At 32.6% G+C, this 25296-nt stretch overlaps 1 pseudogene; it reads right to left on the reverse strand.

Annotated features, from left to right (window-relative positions):
- Positions 1-2870: 2870 nt before the first annotated feature.
- On the reverse strand, positions 2871-23348 carry LOC124533057 (annotated as a pseudogene).
- Positions 23349-25296: the final 1948 nt, after the last annotated feature.

Here is a 25296-nt window from a genome sequence, read left to right on the forward strand (position 1 = left end):
TTATCCCGAACCACTACTATACCATACTACTGTGGAAGAGCTTAACGGAGAAGAAGGAACTATCGTGTTGATCATGTATATATATATACTAGCTGACCCATAATCGAAATGCTTAAATTGGTCCAAATGTGATGTGTGAAACTGGTGATCTGAACAGTAACAATAAACAACTAATACTTACATTAAAAACGACACTGTCAATATTTTTTTCTATATTTTCAATGACACAGGAATCATGAGGTTGGGTGATAAATTGTCATGTCGCTATGATTAAGTCCTTACAACATAAAGTTTGTAAAACCATTTAGTGTAAACTGGCTATGCCATGTTTTAATTTGAAACTCATTTACAATACCAATCAATATAATTTCACTAAATATAACACAGATAAAATATAGGTGGTCAAGTTTTATTATGGTGTATATAGCCGTAGGGGGTAACCGAGCGCAGTGGGTAAGCGAGCGCACTGCCTGTATCTCCGGAATAAGGTACGGGAGGCGAGGGGTTTATTTCGACTAATCAGTGGGGCCTAATTGGGTAAATTAGTTGCGACATGCCTGCGCGCCGCACTATGTGTTGTTTGTTAGTAATTGCTAAAAAAGTATTTTCGTTGATTTACTTTCAACTTTAATTACGATAAATTACTCTTTCGTTTATCAAATACACATTCTTCTTTCGATTGTAAAGTGTGATTATAGGTTATGTTGAGCGTTTGGGAAAGTGAGTACATGCGCACACTTATAACATCATCATCATCATCATCAGACCGTTTTTGTCCACTGCTGGACATTCAGCTCCTGCCTGCCGCCTTGCGTATATCGTCACTCCACCGTGCCAGAGGACGTCCTACACTACGTTTGCCGAGACGCGGTCTCCACTCTAGAACACGTTCTCCCCAACACCTCATTTCTGATGCGATCCGTCAGAGAAACGCCAAGCATAACCCTTTCCAGAGCAAGCTAAAACTAAATATTTGTGACAATGTCTTTATAACTTTTTTTTTTTTTGTATAATATGTTTAATTTCAGTTTTCTCTGTTATAAGTTGATTAGTTATAGAATGCGCTTTTAACCTATTGCGTTTACTTACCCAACGGGTGTCCGCACACTTACCCACAATTTGGGTCAACTGTCCGCATTCCGATTTATTATCAAAATGTTAATTTTTTTGTTACAGGATATTTTTTTGATCGGGATGTTTTATGAAAAAGAATACTTATTCGGGTTTAAATTGAATAGTCGAATAAGTATTCTTTTTGAAATTTTTTTTTGCTCAAATTTTGCTTTAGTTCTGCGTAGTGAGGCTGAAAACAGTAAAGTTTGTGCACTGGGCCCGAATGACTCTCCTTACGAAATATATTGCTCAAAAAATGTCACATCACAACAATTAGATACTTACAAAACAAAGTTTGTCTAAAATACTGGCTATTTAAAAGTTTTCAATTTGATATTGACACACACACAGTAACAATACACTGTGTTAATCAATTTAAAGCTGACTGATAAACTTTATTTTTTGTTTTGTTTTGTGGTGTGTAAATAAACAAAAATGAAGGTTTTCCGGCGCGCGAACACGCGAAGTATCCATGTCCATGCGTGAAACAGGGAAACTCCTATGTTGGCGTTCATAAATGTAATATGGGACAAAACTTAAGATTTATCAAACAATCTATGTGCATAAAATTGATCTGATACACAGTAAACAATTGAAGTTAGTTAAAATTAAGGTTATTTTTGTCCCTCCTAAACATGTACTTATAAAGATATAACTATTCTTTCAATTTGATTTTTGCATAACGGGGACAACATCAAATGTTTGACAAAGTATGGATGATCCATTTACAAAAGCATGATTATGGCGTTGATAATGACATCAATACCGAACATTGATAACTATTGAAACTGGTGGATGAGTGTACCCCTTTTTTTTAATTAATACTTACTTTTAATGTAACAGCACCATTCCTCGTCTGAAAAATCTTCATTAACAAAATGACCCGCCATTTATTGAATTCATTTGTTACAAAAAATGTGATAAATGGAGAACCACTCGACCGATTTTGAGCAAACTTCACATAAACCATCTACTAAATAGTCCGAACAAACCCTGAAAATTTAGTTTAGATATTTGAGCCCGTTCTTGATTTATAAAGTGACATCGAAAAATGCCACTTATTTTTGTAGAAATTGATTACAAAAATAAACTTAGCGATGTTTTAAATAATGCAAAATCAATTTTAAAACATCAATGTTTTATTGTCTAACATCGATAATCATAGAAAATCAATGGTAATTCTCTAATAAATCTGTTTCTAAGGAAAAACAAAGATTTTTTTTTTATTATATTCCTAGCATTTTTATCATACTTTCTCACCTTCTAAACCTTCCCTGGACTTCCACCAATAATTCAAGACCAAAATTAGCCAAATCGGTCCAGCCGTTCTGGAGTTTTAGCGAGACTAACGAACAGCAACTTATTTATATATATATATATATATATATATATATATATATATATATATAATTATTTCTCTACTGTAATATTGCTTTTGTCAGATATTTTTTTGAATTTTGAATTTTATGAAGAATATATTTTTGGCTTTTATATTGTTATCATTATACCTTTTTACAGAAATACTGTGCGTGCTATTGTTTCGTTTCATTAGTGATTTTATTTGTGTTATTTATTAAAATAATAGCCAGGCATTAACTTTATTAAAGTTGTTGGATGTTTTTTTTTTATAGTTTAATTGTTACATTTACTTTCAGACGTACACACAAAAATTTTAAAAGGGTTTTTTAAAAATCAAATTCCGAATAGTACTGTTGCTATTTTACTTATTCATCATTATATCATACTCATTATCACATTTACGCATTATCAACAATCCAACTAGTATAAGAAGGTACGTTAACATAGACACCGGGATACTTCGGATGGGCACATTGATGTCCCCAAGAGGTAACTCCATTTATGACGCCTTGGTGGAGAAGAGGTCCTCCTGAGTCACCTTGGCAGGCGTCTTTGCCACCAACGCCCAAAATGCCAGCGCATACCATTTTTGATGTTACATTGGGAACTTCAAGTTCGCCAAGCAAAGACTGCAGTTCGGCGTAATTTTCTCTGCAGATATCATGGTTCACTTTTTTTATATCGACTTGTTGAAGGATGTCTGATGGTTCACCACCGTACTGCGAAAGAAATATTGTGTGATGTATTAATATATTTTAGGATCCAATAAATGTTCAGACCGAATAAATCTGCCATCGATTTAATATTACGAGTATATCATCATTAAATAGCTTTAAAATTATATAAAAACATAGTACGTTTATATTGCTCAAACTGATGACGAATACGCTGTAAGAAATTACTTAACAATTCTATAATAGTATAATCGTATAAGGTATAAGTATGCGGTGATCTAACTTGGCCAGTGTATATGAGTGATAGTGACTTTTACGATCGTACTACCATTTATTTGAATTATTTCCGCCAATTTTAAGGGTATGTTACAATGAACACAACTTAGTGGTCTGTACACATAAAAAAATAATAGGAATTTTATGTTTTAAAAACTACTTGTGTATAAAAATAAATAGGTTACGTGTATACCTCAAGTATCCCCCATCCGGTAGCGGTGACGGTAGAGTTATCTGGGACGATGTAGTTGGGTCCAGCGATTGGGGCAAGAGCAACGCGGTTGGAATACAGCGGGGGTGGCGAGTTTCAGTATAGCAATGTCGTGGTATAGATCAGGCCACGCGTAACCAGGATGCTTAACCCAATTTTCGACTCTGTATCGTTGACCGCCCAACCGACTGAGTGATGAGCCAAGTCGCACTCGGAAATGATTTGTAGAAAGAACGTTGTTGCTGTAAAATAAAAGATTTGTTGTAACAAAATCTTTTAACATTTGACTACCCACTCGATTAAATATTTTTGGATTTCAATCATATCAATATATTTAGGACAACCAAACCGTTATTTTTTATGACGATCGTTACCACAGCTACAATATACGCCAATTTTGTCAGTCGCGTTTAAAAGTTTTCCAACGAGAGTTTATAGTTAGCAAGGATTTTTAATTGGAGAAATAAGTCTGAATGTTATGTCGTCTTAAATTTTCGCGATTAATATATGCGATTCAAATCCGTTATAACTAGTTTTATTATTACACCTTATTACGTTATAACGTAGAGTAGGAAATAATGGGATTCAAGAAGGACTATCTTAATCAAACAAGACTAATCTTTTGCTCATAAGGTACTTTTCATAATAAATTAATGAAATGTATGTATATTCCCAGCATAATTGTTCATAATTGCGTTTACTAGTTAATTAAAACAGCTATATGTCATACGACTTACAGGAAACAGTGGGCTGCGGTAAGGACAGCTCTGGTAGTTATTAAAGATCCACCGCAGAAGGGTTGAAAACGAATTTGAATGTAGTCTTCGTTAGATACTAAAATAACAGCCATAAAAGGGTAATCTTCTATGTTAGCATCAGATCCTCCAACAATGCGCGGTTCGAGTGTGCCTGTTGCTGATTCATCGACGATACTTGGAGCTAGTGCGTTTGGTGCCGCTGTAAAACAAAACATGAGTAGATGGTGTTAGTAATGTGATATCAATAATTTACTAAAATAGTATTCCACTAGTTAGATTTTCTGATTGTACTGATATCATAAAGCACTTTTATGAAATATATTCTATTGCAATTATTATTTTAATAATATTAATATAGACGATTTTTGAAGAATTTTAAGCAGCCAATAATGTTTTTAATTTTACCTTACCTTTTTTTAAATAACCTTAAACATCCTTACTAGCCCAGTCATTTAAGACAATTAATTCATTATAATTCCAAAAGTTTTCAAATTTTTATATAAGGTCGGGAATGGTATTAAAACAAACTATAAAATTTTGCAACCTGTTCTGCGTCCCGGAACATTGTTAAAAATGCAATAAATGATAATTTGCTCTGTTCTTGACACCAAAATTCCAAAAGTTCTGCAAAGTTGGAGTGGTGTTAAATGTATTATTTTACATCACGTGTCAAATTTGCAACCAATTTAAGTGTACGGAACATTTTTTGTTATTAAAAATTAATGTTTTTCTTTATTAAACTGAAGGAAAACGTTCCAAAAGTTCTGCAAATTTGACAGATGTATCGGAAAAATATACCGAACGATTGTCTAAATTTGCAACCTTTTATGTTGACCGGAACAGGTTTATTTATAATTCTTTTTAGTTCGTGGTCATTTTTTCGAGTAAGCTGGTCTCGGAATAATTACAAAAGTTTTGAAACTTGGTTGCAAACTTCAAAAACATCTATTCTGATGCATTTACAAATTTGCAACCTCATACGCGATCCGGAACTTAATGCAATTTGCAAAAATGTATTTTTTTTATTTTTTCACCTTCAAGAAAATTTCAAAAGTTCTGCAAATCGAGGGGACTGTTTAATTTTGGGATTAATGTCAGTATTTGAATTTGCAACCATATCGGGAATTCGGAAATATTTTTTTATCACATTCACGCAAAATATTATTTCCGTACACATCGCTGTTATATATTCAGGGCCTAACTATTGTGCTATATGAAGCATTTAATATTTTTCAGCATGCTTCATCAACAAATTTTTCTACTATTCAATTTTTCATTATCTTTTAAAGGTACCCCCTAGTTCATCTTTCTATTAATGTAAATTCGTCTCTCAAATAAATCAATACTATACCATTCACATGCTAATCATTGAAATTGTTTGTAACAAAATTTGTTTCTAACAGATGTTAGTATAGTACTATTTTTACATGACAGGTGATTATGCCAAAAATAAACGTGTACGCCGGTACGTATTTTTTGATTAATAAAACGAATTGAACCTACGCATTGTCGTCCATTAATGTTTACTTACCTTTCTTACGAATATTTGATATCCTCATACTTTTTTCTATACTTTTTAAATACTTATTATGTCTAGATTTATTTTTTCAACGGTAATAAAATTAAAAAAGTCGATTTATGCAAATAACACAAGGTCCCGGGTCTTGTGCGAAGTTGCAAATTTCAATAGTGGTATCGATCCCAAAATAAGACCAAGGATAACAAAATGCGAAAAATCGATTTTTGCAAAGAACACAAAGTTGCGGATCTCATGTTGGGTTGCAAATTTTAATACTGACATGCACCTCAAAGAAACAATCATTGGCTCGATAAGCAAAACTTTTGCAATTTTTTCGAAAATGAAAAATGCCGTAAAGTTAAATTTCCGACATCACACAAGATTCCGGATTGCGTGAGAGGTTGCAAATTTCAATACTAACATTAATCCCAAAATTAAACAGTCCCCTCGATTTGCAAAACTTTTAAAATTTTCTTGAAGGTAAAAAAATGAAAAAATTACATTTTTGCAAATTGCTTAAAGTTCCAGATCACGTATGAGGTTGCAAATTTGTTAATGCATCAGAATAGATGTTTCCGAAGTTTGCAACCAAGTTTCAAAACTTTTGTAATTATTCCGAGACCACCTTACTCGAAAAAATGACCACGAATTAAAAATAATTATAAATAAACATGTTCCGGTCAACGAAAAAGGTTGCAAATTTATACAACCGTTCGGTATATTTTTCCGACATATGTGTCAAGTTTGCAGAACTTTTGGAACGTTATTATTCAGTTTAATTAAAAAAAACATTAATTTTCAATAACAAAAACTGTTCCGTACCCTTAGATTGGTTGCAAATTTAATACGTGATATGAAATAGTATATCGAAAACTTCCCTAAGTTTGCAGAACTTTTGGAATTTTTTTCACGACCTGTATGGCCAAAATTAATTTAATTGCAATTTTAACAATGTTCCGGACTGCGGACAAGGTTGCAAAATGAGATTTATTGTCGTCCCAATGTACCATTCACTTGACCGAAGTTTGAAAACTTTTGGAATTATAGTTAAATTTTCGATTTTGAATGTCTATAATGACTGGACTATACGGGAAAAACGAAAGAAAATATTAATAATACGAACGTTTTAATCTATTAAAATTACTATTAATAATATTCATTTCCTACTAGTATATAGGGTAAGATCTTATGCTTTTAACTGTACATAAGCTTTTATATGCTTAACATTTGGAGTAATAATTTTATACATTTATAGATCTTATGTTCTACTATTGAAAATCAATTTGAAAAGAAAACAATGATTAGGGTAACAATACTTACCGATGGCGGCTGCAACGAGAGCTAACAGTGTTATTACGTACATTGTTTAATGCTTAATTGTTGAATTTTTATTCGGCGACTTTTTATATCGTCTATAATCTTCGTCATTATCATTGTCTGCGAACGATAATCTTATTATTGAATTAAATTTTATTTTTATTTAGCTTCCTTTCTTTTTCAAATTCTTCCGTGCTGTGGAAACCTTTAAAAAGGTTCCTGGGCTCTTAGAGGCCATGTCGGGTTATATAGGATCCCTTGCCTGCCTCTATGAGTCAAATAGAGGTAACTACGTAACTGACCGATTGGTTGAATACATTAAACTTATTGCAAATTCTGTACTGCAGATGATCCAATTCGTAGGTATTACATTTCATGGCGATTTTAATGTCCACCATGATGAGTGGCTTGACCGCTAACCATGATAGTCACAGAAATACCCCTATCTTGATCACTTTAGGCTAAAGGGTACATCTTACTTAAGGAGTCCTCTCGCCAACGCGAGTCCTGAATCTACACATCTACACATACCGATGAAATAACAATGATCAAAATATTTTTTAGAGTTCTCCTAAGTAAAATGAAATGAGAAACATTAGACTACTTAAAAGTCGATTTACAATTTTATACTGCAGTTACAAATGATAATTAAATTTTAAACGAATCTTATATAATACAAGTAAAGCAACAGCACTCTTCGCATAATTTATATTTGAAAACCATTTTAAAAGGTTTTAAGAGTGGTTTAAAGGAAGAACATCTGATATTAAATATAATGCTAATAAATCTTCGGACATCTTCTAAAATCTTGGGAAACTTTAAGACAATTAATGTTTTACATAACAATTAGTCATCGACTGTTGTTGGTTGGCTCTCCCGGTAATAATCTTAAATAAAGTTAGTAGTTTGTAAAAAATGATCTCATGATATCATGAGGTATTGCTGTCACTGATGTCATGATGTTCTTACAATCATAATTATTGTCTGTAGTTATCTTTAATCTTCTTGTAGTTATCTTAACGATAAAGCATTTGATGAAAAAACATTGATGATAATTAAACATTGATATGTAATTAATTTTGATTATACATTAATTTAAAAAAACCACAGTTTTTAAATATAATCTGGGCTTTTATATCGGATTTAATGTCTCGAAGAAATTTTGAAGTGTGAAGATCTCTGATTTGAAATCATTTTTAATGTCACTTTGAGAGTTAGTTAGTTGTATGCTGAGACGGTGAAGGGCATCTTATGCTGTATTGTTTCCTCTCTGACACCGCTTTCGATTAAAAAACAAAAGTAAACATAAATGTATGTACAGAGAAGAAGGAACTATCTAATTATATAGTAGGGGTTTTTAATTACTAATACATGTTCAATGACAACATAATTATTTTAGTAGAAGATTAATCTATACTTATAATAAATCTGTAGGAATGTCAATTCTGTACATGAAATATTTTTCCAAAATAACTATCAGAGGTTGAAAAGGGATCGATACTGATGGCAAAAATGCAATCAGTAAAATTTTTGTCTGTCTGTCTGTCTGTCCATATAACCGCTATGGAAACAAAAACTACTTGACGGATTTTAACGAAACTTGGTACAATTATTTTTCATACTCCTGAGCTGGTTATAGTATACTTTACATCACGCTTCAGTCAATAGGAGCAGAGCAGTGAAGGGAAATGTCAGAAAATGGGAGAAGATATTCCATATTTTAAGATTTCGTCGCGTGTACAACCTTAATGGTTAAAGCTACATAGAAATTGTGTATTACGGAAATGTTCTCCTTAAAATTATGTAAAAAATATCCCATGACAGCCTTTGTCTATCTTTTATGGTTGACTCACAATAACACGTGTCAGTAAGTGTCACTCCCAATAGCTTAGTAGTTCGAAGCTTTCTGATTATATTTGTCTATTCCTGCGTTTATAACACTCTCAATCATCCCAAATGAAAAAAGTTAACAGTATTAACTATTAAATAAAAAAGAAGCATAGAAATCGGTATAGAAACACCAAAGTTATACATGAAATACGCTACTAATAAAGCTATCGCACGTGAATACTAAATCTATACTACTATATAAATATCTAGAGTCTGTCTGGCACTTATTTTTGTCGTAATTCGTCATAAGTATTGTTTTTATGATTGACTGACATAATTTTTACCATTTTAGACATTTTTGTCCGTCTGTATGTTCTGTTTATAACTCGAGAACAGATGCACCGTACATTTTTATAAAAATTGGTATAAAGGAAAAACATGTGCTTGCGCAAATGATGTGTGGATGTGTATGTATGTCTATCATCGATAAACTCAGAAACTATTTGATCGATCATTAAGATTAAATGAATAAAGAGATTATGCTATCCCAATTGATGTAACTCGCCACTAGGTAGCGCTGCGATATAAATATATCAACACCGTTCAAGTGATTGTCACGAAAATGAGTACTTTTTTCACGGAGAAAGTGATTATTTCATCCGTATTATTAAAAATAACCAACAGATGACTCTTACGAGTATCACGATGCATTTCTATGCCGTTTAACCGATAAGTATATAATATGAAATAAAAAATGAAATCATCATTGAATCAAATAATTTATATAAATAGAAACCACGATGCCATTGAAGACATAAAAAATCGGAACATCAACAATATATGAGCAGCGTCATCCAAAAGAGCTACGGAAACAACATACCGACAAGAAATACATTAAGAAACAAATAGAATCCGAATTTCTACTTCGAGAGTTGCCAAAACCGTTAGTCAACGTAATGATCAAGTTCCAGATCTTCGAACAAGCATCTTCATCAAGAGATACTGAAAAACCTGACGAGCGAGCCCAACAACTAGATGATCAACGATTAAAATAAACTAAGTAAAGAACTAGAACCAATCTCAATAAATCCCGATGTGATCATTGGTTCAATGAATATAGTATGCCCATATTATCACGCTATGATGTTTAAAATAAACTGCTGTTATAGCGCTACTCCACTGGCAAAATGTATTTACCACAACTGGTTGAACCAACAGAACCTCTTCTTATCTACGTTACGGGAACTACTGAGGAGTCTGAATATTTCCTTAAGAATATTAGAAATTACAATTCTTCCTTTGAAATGACATCATTTGGAGCAACAAATATTGTACAATTCAATAATTTCGCATCTACGTTTAAAGTGTATCATTAACTGTCTTAACAAAATGTCCAGTTTCTGGACATTTATTCCATGGACAACGTAGAAAAAGATTGATCTTCGATGCATATTCAATACCACAACTAATCGAGAAATCATCGCTAAATTTAGGATTAGGTATGCTTTATGAAAATAAATGTTTAGTTAAAGATTTTAAAACTGCTCTGGAAGGTGAAACAACAAATGATTCAATTATTAATGCAGATAGAACGTCATTGAATGCAGAGCATGAAAGGCGTTTTAATGCTGCCGTAGCTCCTGAAGTCACAGCTGTAGTTGTCGGTACAGAATTTACAAAACGAGGTGTTGTTATCATTAAGCGACACAAAAACAATCAAGGTGTCGCTGAAACACATCAATCGTATGACAATTATTACGATTATTCAATTATAGATGGATATCATCTCGGACTGTATCATAATATTCTCACGACAGGCTCTGTGACATGGAAGAGTTAGTTGTATGGATTTTTTTGCATATCGTATAATGATTAGAGATAATCAATCTAACCATATTCTGAAGTGTCGTCAACTGTTTTAACAATTCATTGTTGACATGTACGCTATGGTCGAGAACGAACGATTAAACTACATTCGATACAACCTATCAAAACTCTGAGCCAAATAGTACATTTATTTACGAGATACAATATCGAATGATATAGTATCTTCTGATATTGGACAAAGATCTTCGTACAGTGGAAGTCCAAGACATTACACGAATATACTTAGGATGCTTTGATGTACGTTCGCAAGTATTGACAAGGTTGTAAATGTAATAACATCGATATTCGATAGAACCGGATAAAAGAAGACGTGTTGGTTTGATGCAAACTTTTACAGACTATAGTAATTTAATTAAAATTTTTATCGTACCTATATAACATCGTATAAGTTTATGGGTGTTATGACCAATCTGCAACCTATCCTATCGAGAACATCATTGAAGAAGATGAAATAGATGACGAATATTAAATATATTTTTTTTATAAGAATTTGATTAGATCTCGAATGTTTCTTGATTTGTTGCTTTATTATTTGTACATTGTTGATGATCAGTAATTAATTACAAAATGAAAAATTAAATATTTTTTTCTGCGACTAATGCCCAGCGAAGCGGGCGGGTATAGCTAGTTGATAATAAAGATATAAACAATATATCAAATGATGCGCATGATATCTTGTAGTTCGTTTTAAAACAAGATAAACAAAATGTACCTTAATTATATTCGATGTTTAATTTTTCCTATTTACTGAGCTGATATGGCCCAATGGTTAGAACGCGTACCTTTTAACCGATGATTTCGGGTTCAAGCCCAGGCAAGCGCCACTATGTATATGTGCTTAATTTGTGTTTATAATTCATCTCGTGCTCGGCGGTGAAGCAAAACATCGTGAGGAAACCTGCATGTGTCTAATTTCATCGAAATTCTGCCCCAAATCAACTTTTAAGTCGTCCAATATTTTTCATTTCACTTTATTTAGGAGGACTCTAAAAAAATGTTGAATACGCAATTATTTTTATTACTTTTTAGTGCATATTTTTTTAAGTCGATTTTTTTGTTATATAAATATAAATATAGAATTACAATTACAAGCGATGTTATTGTATGACTTATGCCATAACAAGTACGACTGTATTAATATTATAAATAAAATTTGCTACCAAGTACCGATCAGGCCACACATAAGAGCATGCCGCACTGCATCACTTTTTTCTTTACCAAAAACTCGTACTAATACTGGTAAACGCTCGCCCATGTATCGCCTGATCGAAATATACAATAAATATTTCAATGATGTAGATATCTTTATGAACACCCCTGGTTGTCATAAAGATATCTACATCTCATCTCATCTCAAATCTATTCTGGATAAGTTGCAAGATTTTAATGCACTGTTATAACAGAAGTCAAATAAACTTATGTAAGTTCCTAGTTAGAAACAACTTTTAACTAATAAGTAATTAATCCACTTTATTTTTCTTTTTTATTTTATTTTCTGTTTATTTTTTTTTTTTGTTTTTTTTTTGAGCTACCAAAATTGTTATTCTTCTATTTATTTACTATACTTTAATTTATTCTGTCTACTTTAAAATTTGTTATTTCTCTTTATTTTTTTTTTGTTCATCAGTTAAATAAATAAATTATTTATACATACAAATTAAGAAAAATATATAAAAATTGTATCGTCTATCTCTCAATAACTTTAGTAGTAATCTGTGGTTAACGGTGTTGGTTTCAAAATTATGTATTTTTAAATCTAAGCTTAGTATTTAGACCTATTGTGACGCTGTTTGTTAAACCCGAATAAATAAATAAAATAAAAAATGTCAATTACAGTAACATAAACACGTTATGGAAGGTGACTCAAATATCTATGTAACCTATAAATAAAAGATTCGGCCGAGTATCGCTAACGTGCTACTCAGAATTGTTCCGTTCCCTTCCGTTCCGTTACTTTGTCCTAGATCCTATGATCAGAAGCTTACCAAACTTTCACCAAACTACCTTTGAAGTATATTCTTTATAATAAAAACAGAATCAACAAAATTGGTTGGCGCAATTTTGAGTTTTTCACCTATTTTTTTATCGCGCACATACATAATGTAAATTTAAGACTTATATCGTTTTCATAGGAATATCATCATCGAAACAGGATAAAATTAAAATAGGACCTCACGGGAAGCACTACCTTTTAAACAAAAAAAAAATTATCAAAATTGGTCCTCCCAGTAAAAAGTTATGAAGTAAACATAAAAAAAAATACAGACGAATTGTTACCTCCTTTTTGAAGTCGGTTGAAAATAAAGCAATTGTGTTTTCATAAACAATAAGATTTTTATAATTGAAGTAATTCGATTTTTTGGTGTATCATTTGGTGACATACAAAGATAAAATATGAAATTATATATTGTTATCAAAATAGTTTGAATAAAATACAAAATCTTAAGGATTATACTGACTCAATCATAATCGATATAAATATGATACAATGTCCGAAGATAAAGATAATATTTACTTTACTGACAGGATTTTGATGAGACAGTTCTAAGATTCTCACAAGTCTATAATTACAACTCGCAGAGGTATTTATTAATATTAACGTATTGACAATTTTTAGATTCTTTTCTATTTTCGGAGGCATTATTTTTATTGTTCGGTTCGTATATGGTTTACTCATCGTACAATTACATCACAGAATTGTTTGGTGTAGTGTTTTTATACAATTAATAAATGGCCATTAAATTTTAAGCGAGAGTTTTGACTTTTAAATATAAAAAAGTCTTAATTCTCGAAAAAAAAATCGTCATTTTTTGGCAAACATTGAAATTGTAACGATCGATATCAATAGTCGAACAAATAAAAAATTTATATAAAAAAAAATCATAGACGTCACATAATAATTTGTTACAATAATAAAATCAATCAATTTCGAATACATTGTTAAGTAACTGTGATTAAAATCTCGACACGGCCTTACTTGTAGTCGTTGTTTAAGTAAACAATGATTTCTCTCTGTCTTTCATCATTGATTTGACATTTAAACGAACAGGACGCAGCAGAACAGGTGTAGTGATAAAATCGTAAAATAAATAATAATAATCTATTAATGAACATTACGAATTTCAGTTTGTTATAATTGGTTTTAATATTTTGTAATAAATTTATTTTGAAGATTTGGTGTATTTTTGTTTTGTTTAGAGGACCTTTTCTAAAATATTATATACTAATTTCCGCTAGACAACTTAGTTGCTTTGTAAGTAGGGGTTTTTGAATGGTACTCTATATCGTTTTATGTAGTCTAGGTACCGTGTATGCAAAGTTTCAAGATAGTCGGTTAAATAGAACGTGATAGTTAAAAAGTAAGAATAAAACCACTCACGTCAACATATACATACGTAATTAGTTCGTGTATTACGTTATGAAAAGTCGTTTAACAGTAATACGAGTATGACGCATGTTATAAATGTGTTCAGCTCGAAATACATAGAAATTAAATAACTTAGGTATACATTAGTCGATCGCCCTCTGCCAGTCGGCCATGTTGATAATATTGAACCTTTAGTGAATTTAACATTTAAGTCACTCAGAACTATGGCACGGGGATACACACCTGTTATTAATTCTTAAACTTTAAATCTGAATCTAAAATCTTAAATTTGAAATCTAGAATCTTAAAAGTAAGTGAGCAAATTTCAAAATGTTTGAACTTAATATTAATCATAGACGTATATTTATATCTGCTATATTATAAAGTTGGAATTATGTTGCTTTACCTTTAGCTGGTTTGCTTGTGGTAACACCCAGGACACAATGAGGATAAAGCTCCATATTTACGGCTGTGACATCTAATGTCATTAAAAGAAGATATTTGATTACTGGGAACTAGTGAGGGACATATTTTGCGGAGGTAACTAATCACAAACTAGTCAAGTTTGCGAAAAGTCTCAAGTACTGCCTATCAGAAGCCAGACGAAGAAGGATTCATAAAAAGTGGAAAACATGATTTATATAAGAAATAAGAGGAACCGAATAGGAGAAGAGAAGGGTATGCATATATGTTTTAATATGAAATTCACTGTTGTTTTTAAGTTCAATTAATAACATTTAAGACTATTATGGAGTAACAACAAATAACTATATCCCATCATAAATAAAATTTTAACAAAAAGAAAAACCGACTTCAAACAAAACACTATTTTAAAACAAATGAATATGCACGAAAAAGTAATAAAAATAATTGCGTATTCAACATATTTTTTAGAGTCTTCCTAAGTTAAATGAAATGTAAAATATTAGACTACTTAAAAGTCGATTAACGATTATATCATGTAGTTATAGTTATTGGTATATTTGGAGCCGGTTGCAGCTACGGTGCCCTTGCCCCAACAATCAAAAGAAAGAAGCGATACGAGCCCCTTGATTCATCCAGTATATTATTGTGTAAAAGGTAATTTGTACAAAAACATATTTGTTAAAGTATTCTCGTATTGTTTTTTGATAGATATACTGTAGGGTTTTATTGGCTGACACCGACTCCAAATATAACAATAATTATAACTACATGATATAATCGTTAATCGACTTTTAAGTAGTCTAATATTTTTCATTTCATTTAACTTAGGAAGACTCTAAAAAATATGTTGAATACGCAATTATTTTTATTACTTTTTCGTGCATATTCATTTGTTTTAAAATAGTGTTTTGTTTGAAGTCGGTTTTTCTTTTTGTTAAAATTTTATTTATTTTTTGATTTTAAGTGAAGCTGATGTTGACTAACTAATTTTTTTTAATATGGATAGATTAAGCGTTCCGTTTATATGAGTTAGAAACTATTTCGAGGACAATTTCAAAGGAAACTTGCGAATAAAGCAAAAATAGACTTTCGAAAATGCGGATTTAATACGTTACGCGGCGTAAACTACAAGGATCCCTCGAAAGAGCTGTAATCGAACTCAGCAAAAAAACTTTGAAAAAGGCCAACTATATTTCGTACATTATATGACATCACATCACATACACAAAATTTGATTAAAGATAGTAAGAAATTCTGCCCCATATCGCACCCTAACTGCGAGCCGTATAGGAGTTCCATCACTACATAGTATAAAACAAAGTCGCTTTCTCTGTCCCTATATCTTTAAATCTACGCAACGGATTTTGATGCGGTTTTTTTTAAAAGATAGTGTGATTCAAGGAGAAGGTTTGTGTATATAATACATGAACAATATAGTAAAGAAACACTGATAATTTTAGAAGTTTGCGATGTGATGTCGTATATAAACAAATTCTGTAGTATATTTAGTATCAGTATTGCACCCGTGCGAAGCCGGGGTGGGTAGCTAGTTGATTATAATATTCGACTATGATAATTACATAAACATAACCACATTACGGAAGGTGACTCAAATATCCAAATAACCTATGAATAAAAGATTCGACCGAGTATCGCTAACGTGCTCCTCAGAATTGTTCCGTTCCCTTCCGTTCCGTTACTTTGTCATGGATCCTGAGCTCAGAACCTTACCAAACTTTCACCAAATTACCCTTGAAGTATATATTTTATAATAAAAAAAGAATTATCAAAATTGGTTAACGTGATTTTCAGTTATTCACCAATTTGTCGCGCATATACATAATGCAAATTTAAGACTTATGTCGTTTCCACATGGATACCATCATCGGAAAAAAAAATAAAAAAAATGGGACCCCACGGGAAGCACTACCTTTCAAACAAAAAAATAATTATCAAAATCGGTCCACCCAGTGAAAAGTTATGAGGTAACAAACATAAAAAAAAAAAAAAAAAAAATACAGACGAATTGATAACCTCCTCCTGTTGGAAGTCGGTTGAAAAACAACGTCCCACGTTGTAGTTTAAGCTCTCTTAACTAATTTTATTTTATTCTATGTATTTAAATTGCACCTATATTGATAAATAACATACATTGGTTTAATCATAGTGCATAAGGGTATCGCACTTGTTCACTATGTTGTGATACACACATCATTCCCTCATTATGATGAGCCGAGATGACCCAGAGGTTAGAACGCGGGCATCATAACCGATGATTGCGGATTCAAACCCCAAGCTCTGCTGAATATTCATGTTCTTAATTTGTGTTTATAATTCATCTCGAGCTCAGCGGTGAAGGAAATCTGTATCTTTTTAATTTTATAGAAATGCTGCCTGTGTATTCCACCAAACCACGCATTGGTCATGCAGCAGAGTTTTTGGCCAACGGGTGTGGTGTTTCGTAGATTTAGTGGCAAGATACCCTGCACCACGCGCAACAGCACATGATAGTGTAGTGTAGTGTAGTGTAGTTATAAGTTTAAGAAAATATGTATTAGTATATTTTTAAGATAATGTATATTATGTAGTTATATTTCTATGGGCCACTGTTGCCTGATTTAAGTAAACAAATAAAATAAATAAATAAATTGGAACAGCGTGGTTGAATATATTTCAAACCTTCTCCTTAAAGGGAGAGGAGGCCTTAACCCGACAGGGGGAAATTTACAGACTGTTGTTGTTGTTGATAATCCGGTAAGATGGCAAATCCAACTTGACCTGAAAGAGAGTACACAAAATAAGAAATAGCAGCAATAGCAGCAGGTCTACAATAAAGAATATTGTTCTCCCTCAGTAGGATTCTTGATCTCATTTACCACTTTAGTTCCAGGCTATTTTGAACACAGTTAGCAAACTAATGTGCACGCCGTCTCGAGTGAAACTACCAGTTCTGTTTAATTTCTATGAGTTCCAAATGCCTAAGTTCCGACCTCACGGTGTATGCGATTTCACGAGATCGTTTACGGCTGCGGTAAGATTCGAAATAAGGACCACATTTTCTGAATCGTCGTTTTTTACATTTGCTTAATTTATAGTTTTTGTGCTGATTATACGAACCATTACGGGTGAATTTACATAAGAATTATTAACATGAAGTCCTTATATATGCAAATATGAATTAAAAATACTTATTGTATATATATTGACTTCATGAAATATTAGCAGGAATACAGCACCATTCGTTGTATCGCAATTCCGATCCTCTGATCCGGTTAAATGAAGGTTTTTGCAGTATTACTCTAAGGGCCAAGCTAACAGCAAATAGGACAAACATTAATTTAACATAAGGCATATTTGTATCGTTTTATCGCCTCAGCTTTTGCCGCAGCGGTGCCGACTCTTAACATTGTTTCTTGGATATGAGACGGGGCCAGCGTTTCAATGCATATACAAGGGCTAAATATTGCCCTACTTATTGTCAATGCTATTACTTTATCTGGATTTTTAATACCAATTATAATTTCACTATTAGGGCCTATTTAGATAAAGTACGACACAACTTAGATGTAGCATCGTCAAAATTCGTAAAACCGATCACATCCGAATTAAGTAGGCCATCCTAAATTATCTATAAATATATTTATTTCTTTCTTTTATTTATTTATGTGAATACGTTCTTTACACAAACGTAATAACTTCATATGACCTTTGAACTGATGTGAGAATCTATAGATGCGAACAGCTTCGAAAGTTGTGTCGTACTTTATCTATTAGAGCTCAGTGTCTCGAGCTCTAATTGGAAAAGTGCATATGGATGTCAGTATAAAGCAATTCTAATTTTCAGGTATTCGGCGTCATGACTACTTTTTTGATCATCATAAGGCAGTTCAACATCAAAGATAACATTTATTCAAAAAACTATCTAGAACAATAGAATATCAACACTACATAGTATAAAACAAAGTCGCTTTCTCTGTCCCAATGTCCCTTTGTATGCTGAAATCTTTAAAAATACGCAATGGATTTTGATAGAGTGATTTAAGAGGAAGGTTTTTGTATATAATACAGGGACAACATAGTAAAGAAACACTGATAATTTTAGAAGTTTGTAATGTCATATCGTTAAATTCTGTAGTACATTCAGTATGAGTACTGCACCCCATGCGAAGCCGGGGCGGGTCGCTAGTTTTAAATAATATTCAGATAAGCATAGTTGTTTTTACATAAATTAATTTTTTGTTTTCCTCATATTCATCAATAAATACGGTATAAGAACGAGAAATGACTTTTATTTTACTAAGAAATACCTCGAACTATTTATCAAAAAGTTTCATCACATTCGCATATAGATTTTATACTCACACAGCTAAGCCACTGAATCTACGGTAGTAATATCTTAAGGCAGTAAATATAACCATGAATTAAAATAAATCATACCTTTCACCTATAACTTAAATCGTTAGATCTAATGCTTAAAAGCTGAGATGCCCCAGAGGTTAGAAAGCATGCATCTTAACCGATGATTTCACGTTCAAACCCAGGCAAGCGCTACTGAATATTCATGTGCTTAATTTGTGTTTATATTATAATTCATCTCGTAGTCGGCGGTAAAGGAAAACATCGTTGCGAAACATGTGTGTGTCTCATTTCATATTAATTCTTCCACATGTGTATTCCACCAACACGCATTGGAACAGCGTGGTGGAATGTGTTTCATACCTTCTCCTCCTCCCACAGGCTGTTGTTGTTGTTGTTGTTGTTCAATGCCATAGCGATATTTAGTAGTCATCATATTTAATCTAGCCTATACATGTTTCTGACTGTATGACGACATATGTATCTTTCCTACCTAGCCAAGACAGTAGAAGCAAGTTCGTATTTAAATAACTGATAAATCTAGGCAAAATCGTTGAGATACAATGAAGCTGGAATAAATACCACTGTTCAAATAAAGCCTTTGCACTCAACCTTAAGACATCTTGAAAAAACAATAAAATTCAGTTTTAGGGGTCCCTCAAGGGTCAGTTCTTGGACGTTTATATTTCCTCATATATCATGTAGGTTGGCATACGAGCAAATAGGTGACCTGATTGTGTGAGTGGTCACTACTGACAATAGACAATGGAACTATAAGAAATATTAATCATTCCTTATATCGCCAATGTGCCACCAACTTTGGGAACTAAGATGTTATGTCCCTAATGCCTGTTGTTACACCAGCTCACTCACATCGGTGCACAAATATTGAGTAGTGATATTTGGCGGTTGGCTAACTGACGAGTTGATGGTACCTATCCCGAGGGGTTACACAAAGTAAGTATGATTTGCATTAATTTCCTAGAAGGTAATAAAGTTTTGTTATAAAATCAAAATAAAAGTAAGAATTAAATAATTGGAATGTTATATTGTTGAAGTGAAAAACAACCTAACGTCAAAAATGTAAAAGCTGATTTACAATTGTTCAATTTACGAGTATCGATTCAAATGACATTATTACAAAAGAACGCTTATCGAAAGATTAAGAAGCTTTAGTTAAAAGGTAGTATAACTTAAGTATTGTTTGTATAGATTGTTCTAGATAAGAATCATTTTGCAGTTAATGTACATGTTGCTATGTAAATTAACTACAATCATTAATGGTAGTGTATGGCAATAAAGTCCATGAAGTCTAGCTCAATCAACTTCCATTAAATGCAGCGATGAAATTATTCCAAGCTAGCAAAACCATTAATTTAGACCTTATCAACTCTTTTGCAGAAGAAGGTGTAAAACCAGTTTTTTCATCATAATATATATATTTAACTGAATTTCTATTCTACTCCAATATTTATTGATTCTACTACCATCGATTCGATTCTTATCACCTTTTGAAAGCGTGTCAGTTTATAATGACAAAACAACAGACATCAGTACGCATCGGAACACACGAGTCATACGCTGAACGAGAACTTGCGTTTTGTCGATACCTACTAATGGTATAAATGCAAAGGAGACTCTGTCTCTTAGCTCTTCACGCTTAAACAGTAAAACCGATTTTGATAAAATTGTATGGAATTAGTTTGAATCTCAGGAAAACACATAGGTTAGTTTCCTTAAATCATCCCTTAAAAGGTAAAATTAGGGGTTTGTGTGCTACATGTTAAGTTTTATAAATTATGGATGGGTAAAGCAGCAGGTTCCGCTAGATTAAAAATAAAATTCAGAAGGATACAGCAGTTTCCGTCAGGTTAGATTACCTGATGGAAACTGTTGTATCCTTCTGTATTTAGTTCAGTGGGCTTTAGTTTATCATAATCATTTTAAGTTACATCAGTTGAAATGTAATGAAAAATTTTACACGCTACTAACTGGACTTTTTGCATTACATGTATCCTTTCATTTGCAAGACATACTAAACACATAAAATATAGATCAACAGAAGTAACAATATATTTATATATATAATATGACTCTTACTGGGAGCTCTTTGTGCATAAACCACAAAGCCGATATTGATAAAATTGGTTTTGGGAGAAAATTGAATCTCGGGGAAGGGCAGAATAGCCTATGTGTATATATTTTAAATATCTATTTTGTTATTTGAATGATTTAAGTTGAAATAAGTGGAAATAGAGAATTTGATGACAAACGTCCTCAGCGGGGAAACGAGATGTGAAGATGCAGGACGAAGCGTGTAAAGTTCAGGGTGCGTTGGCCGTCGTGTTGCGCCTGTCGCGAGCCCTGGGGCTTGCTCCGCTACGCTTCGCTCACGACCGTGGAGGCTACATAGTTACAGTATCCCGACGAGTCGCTATATACAGTTACATCCTATCATTCTGCACTCGTAAGTTTTATAAAATATTATCAAGATTATTTTTGATTTGAGACATAAATTTATTAGAGGGTTTTTTTCGTTATTTTAGATTCTTGTGAATTAGCACGATTATATTTATACACCCTTGAGTTTTACGAGGCGTTTGCATCGTTTCCTGTTGGAAGCTTTTTCACTGTGCTAGCAACAATATTTGTGACCGGAGTGGGATCCTATGGGAGCATCAACCGCATGAAAAATATAACGAAACATTCAAATTTTCTCAACAAAGTATATAATATTATAATTTTACGCCACAACAACAAGCTATATATTTTTTTATTGTATAAAAACTGTGAAATTATTTAGTTTTTTATATACTAGACTTTCGTGCAAAAGTAAAGCGGATTCCACTAAAAACTTCTTTTGTAGAAAGACTTGTACTCTAAGTAGTATGTAGTAGGGCTAAATAACTATAGCCTTAATTAATTTTGAACTAATCATTGTATATTTCAGATAAATTACGATCTAAACGGCGAATCGGAAATAAAACGAAACAAAAATCTACTTGCTGCAATTAATGCGACACTTACAATTTTATTCATCGCATTAACTGTAACTCTTAAATACATCATATTTGATAAAACAAAATGTGAGTTATTTGAATGGGAATCATAGCATTTAAATCAAAACACGTTTTTCAAATCAAGGCAAGTGAAAACCGAGGATGTACTAAATGCTAATGTGATGTGCTTCTACCATTCAACGGTAACACTAACCGTAACACAAGCATATAAATAATAATAATTAATATTGGACAACATCAAATATATTACTCTGATCAATTTAAGTAGCTGATAGTAATAATAAAGCACTTGTGTTATGGAAAATCAGAATCAACGACCACAAATACATAGACCCAAGACAACATAGACAACTAACAAAGTTTTTCTACATCGGCCGGGAATCTAACGCGGGACCTCGGAGTGGCGTAACCACGAAAACCAATGTACACACTACTCGACCACGGAAGTCACGGAAGTCCATATGTTCTTGTGTTACGGTTAGAAGGGTGAGTAAGTAGTTACAACTACAAGCGTAAGTAACCTAACATCATATTTGCCAAGGTCGGCGACGTTGTAAGTGATGGCTGATATTTCTTACAATATATGTACATACATGTACAATATATGTACATACATGTACATATATTGTAAGAATGTAGAAAAACTTTGTTAGTTGTCTATGTTGTCTTGGGTCTATGTAAGTTTTTAGTGGAATCCGCTTTACTTTTGCACGAAAGTCTAGTATATAAAAAACTAAATAATTTCACAGTTTTTATACAATAAAAAAATATATAGCTTGTTGTTGTGGCGTAAAATTATAATATTATATACTTTGTTGAGAAAATTTGAATGTTTCGTTATATTTTTCATGCGGTTGATGCTCCCATAGGATCCCACTCCGGTCACAAATATTGTTGCTAGCACAGTGAAAAAGCTTCCAACAGGAAACGATGCAAACGCCTCGTAAAACTCAAGGGTGTATAAATATAATCGTGCTAATTCACAAGAATCTAAAATAACGAAAAAAACCCTCTAATAAATTTATGTCTCAAATCAAAAATAATCTTGATAATATTTTATAAAACTTACGAGTGCAGAATGATAGGATGTAACTGTATATAGCGACTCGTCGGGATACTGTAACTATGTAGCCTCCACGGTCGTGAGCGAAGCGTAGCGGAGCAAGCCCCAGGGCTCGCGACAGGCGCAACACGACGGCCAACGCACCCTGAACTTTACACGCTTCGTCCTGCATCTTCACATCTCGTTTCCCCGCTGAGGACGTTTGTCATCAAATTCTCTATTTGCACTTATTTCAACTTAAATCATTCAAATAACAAAATAGATATTTAAAATATATACACATAGGCTATTCTGCCCTTCCCCGAGATTCAATTTTCTCCCAAAACCAATTTTATCAATATCGGCTTTGTGGTTTATGCACAAAGAGCTCCCAGTAAGAGTCATATTATACATATAAATATATTGTTACTTCTGTTGATCTATATTTTATGTGTTTAGTATGTCTTGCAAATGAAAGGATACATGTAATGCAAAAAGTCCAGTTAGTAGCGTGTAAAATTTTTCATTACATTTCAACTGATGTAACTTAAAATGATTATGATAAACTAAAGCCCACTGAACTAAATACAGAAGGATACAACAGTTTCCATCAGGTAATCTAACCTGACGGAAACTGCTGTATCCTTCTGAATTTTATTTTTAATCTAGCGGAACCTGCTGCTTTACCCATCCATAATTTATAAAACTTAACATGTAGCACACAAACCCCTAATTTTACCTTTTAAGGGATGATTTAAGGAAACTAACCTATGTGTTTTCCTGAGATTCAAACTAATTCCATACAATTTTATCAAAATCGGTTTTACTGTTTAAGCGTGAAGAGCTAAGAGACAGAGTCTCCTTTGCATTTATACCATTAGTAGGTATCGACAAAACGCAAGTTCTCGTTCAGCGTATGACTCGTGTGTTCCGATGCGTACTGATGTCTGTTGTTTTGTCATTATAAACTGACACGCTTTCAAAAGGTGATAAGAATCGAATCGATGGTAGTAGAATCAATAAATATTGGAGTAGAATAGAAATTCAGTTAAATATATATATTATGATGAAAAAACTGGTTTTACACCTTCTTCTGCAAAAGAGTTGATAAGGTCTAAATTAATGGTTTTGCTAGCTTGGAATAATTTCATCGCTGCATTTAATGGAAGTTGATTGAGCCAGACTTCATGGACTTTATTGCCATACACTACCATTAATGATTGTAGTTAATTTACATAGCAACATGTACATTAACTGCAAAATGATTCTTATCTAGAACAATCTATACAAACAATACTTAAGTTATACTACCTTTTAACTAAAGCTCCATATCTTTCGATAAGCGTTCTTTTGTAATAATGTCATTTGAATCGATACTCGTAAATTGAACAATTGTAAATCAGCTTTTACATTTTTGACGTTAGGTTGTTTTTCACTTCAACAATATAACATTCCAATTATTTAATTCTTACTTTTATTTTGATTTTATAACAAAACTTTATTACCTTCTAGAAAATTAATGCAAATCATACTTACTTTGTGTTACCCCTCGGGATAGGTAGCATCAACTCGTCAGTTAGCCAACCGCCAAATATCACTACTCAATATTTGTGCACCGATGTGAGTGAGCTGGTGTAACAACAGGCATTAGGGACATAACATCTTAGTTCCCAAAGTTGGTGGCACATTGGCGATATAAGGAATGATTAATATTTCTTATAGTTCCATTGTCTATTGTCAGTAGTGACCACTCACACAATCAGGTCACCTATTTGCTCGTATGCCAACCTACATGATATATGAGGAAATATAAACGTCCAAGAACTGACCCTTGAGGGACCCCTAAAACTGAATTTTATTGTTTTTTCAAGATGTCTTAAGGTTGAGTGCAAAGGCTTTATTTGAACAGTGGTATTTATTCCAGCTTCATTGTATCTCAACGATTTTGCCTAGATTTATCAGTTATTTAAATACGAACTTGCTTCTACTGTCTTGGCTAGGTAGGAAAGATACATATGTCGTCATACAGTCAGAAACATGTATAGGCTAGATTAAATATGATGACTACTAAATATCGCTATGGCATTGAACAACAACAACAACAACAACAGCCTGTGGGAGGAGGAGAAGGTATGAAACAC

Source organism: Vanessa cardui, chromosome 10 (genome assembly GCF_905220365.1).
Source record: "Vanessa cardui chromosome 10, ilVanCard2.1, whole genome shotgun sequence".
In the NCBI taxonomy this organism is placed as follows: Eukaryota; Metazoa; Arthropoda; class Insecta; order Lepidoptera; family Nymphalidae; genus Vanessa; species Vanessa cardui.